We start from the raw sequence: 1,863 nt of genomic DNA on the forward strand, positions 1-1,863 counted from the left end.
CTGTACAAATAAAAGGAACAGAAGAAGCCAAAGCAACTATAGAGAAATTTGAATTGTATAATTTGATGTCATAGTCACAGGGTTCAACTTGCACCGAATCCTCGAACTTATTTTCTTTTTTGCCGTGGCGTACTGATGAACTTGGCTAGACGACCTGAAATGTTGCATTTGCTTCACGGCCTTGGGTTATTTTCAATTGAATTTTAAATAAATTTCCGTGAATTCTGACTGAACCTTACTTTCTAAATATTTTTAAACATCTGAAGATCGTTTTGTATGTTGTTTAGGTAGCCCCAGTTGATTCTCGATTTGCGGTAGAGCTCTTGGTGCTCCAGTCCATTATGAAGTTTGTGCAGAAATGCCCTAGCTTCGGGGGGCCAATATATAATGCAAGCGCCGTTCCTTGGCTCCCAAAACGTACAATGATCGAATATTAGATATGACTTAACTTCTACCACGAATACCCTGCACGTAGTTAATGTAGGCATTGTTCTGACTTTGAGGTTTAGTTATCTTGTTATCAATGATCTGTTTTATTTGTCGAGGTATTATACCTTGCATTTTAATTGAAATTTACATTACTTCTAAGACTGCTAATGCATAGTTCCAAGTGTGTATTGTATGCATCTTAATTTTTACCAAACTTTGGTCTGTGAAAGGTAAATCTTCTTTGTTAAACGCTTTCTAATTTTGCTTCAGTGCCACCTCATAGCTGCTGTCGCGTTCTAATGCTACTTTCTTTAGCTTTCTTTGCAAAGGAATGTTTAATTCTTGCGTTGGTGACATAATTTGTTACGTGTTTCAAGCAGGAAGTCGCTACCGTTCTTCACATTGTTCCGCTAAATTTACCTCTTTCTGGAAATTTCCAGCTCGTGGCGTATGCTCATGTCTTCTAGGCGAAATACTTCAAAACATTCTTGTGTAACTTACAATAATTTTCAAGTAATAAAAAGCACTTTTGACTTTTCTTTTGGTTATCCAAGTTAAGTTTTTCGTTCACTATAACCTATTGATTAATATCAGCTTCAGTAATGTATTGACCTGGGGCCATAGCTTTCAAACTCGCTAAGTGAACGTAAGTACTTACGCACTATTTTCTTGTCAATGATTGGTGGATTTTGCTTGAAAGGCCGTCAATGATTGGCTGATGAACTTACGACCTCTTAACTTTTTTTGAAAGTATAGGCCCAGCTATGTTCTGCTGTACCCATGCCGCTATATCTGACCGAGCGAACTGAAACTCTCAATTATATTACCAGGGACTTAGAGGCAATATTTGATGAGCATGTCGAGGGGAATGACGCTTGGGGCTTCCCTTTAGTTCACAGTAAAGATTCGTATTTTCTTAATCAGGTAGCTGTGCCCCTGATCATGTTTCCCTGGGAATGTTAGCGTTACTTTCCCCTAAATTTATGGAAGTTCTTTTAGTATCGGCCATTATTCAACAGGCAAAATTGTAGCACATTTCGCCATGGCATTGTACTTTCGAGAAGTTCGTGTTGATCTAAATTTTCCTTGACCGGCTCGCCGTATGTTTAAAATCCTAACAATGTAACAATGCCTTGAAATGTTGGCATGTCCGTAAACGACTAGGTTTTTGACATTTTATTTTATTTTTGTTGTACTGTCGTATTCGACTGGACTGTTTCGACAGTCCTTTTCTAATATAACTCATTGAAGAATGTTATTAACTCGTAAGCCATTGCGGTCTAAGCTGAGGCACTACTTCTCACACACCCCCTCTCGAGTGCTCTCTGCTACCCATAGCTCGTAAATATTGTAAACGCTGATCTTATTATGTATGTAAATATGTTTCGATTGTACAAAATGATGAACATCGTACGTTTATGTAAAATATTATGA

The sequence above is a fragment of the Hyalella azteca genome, unplaced genomic scaffold, assembly GCF_000764305.2.
Source record: "Hyalella azteca isolate HAZT.00-mixed unplaced genomic scaffold, Hazt_2.0.2 contig5880, whole genome shotgun sequence".
Taxonomy (NCBI): domain Eukaryota; kingdom Metazoa; phylum Arthropoda; class Malacostraca; order Amphipoda; family Hyalellidae; genus Hyalella; species Hyalella azteca.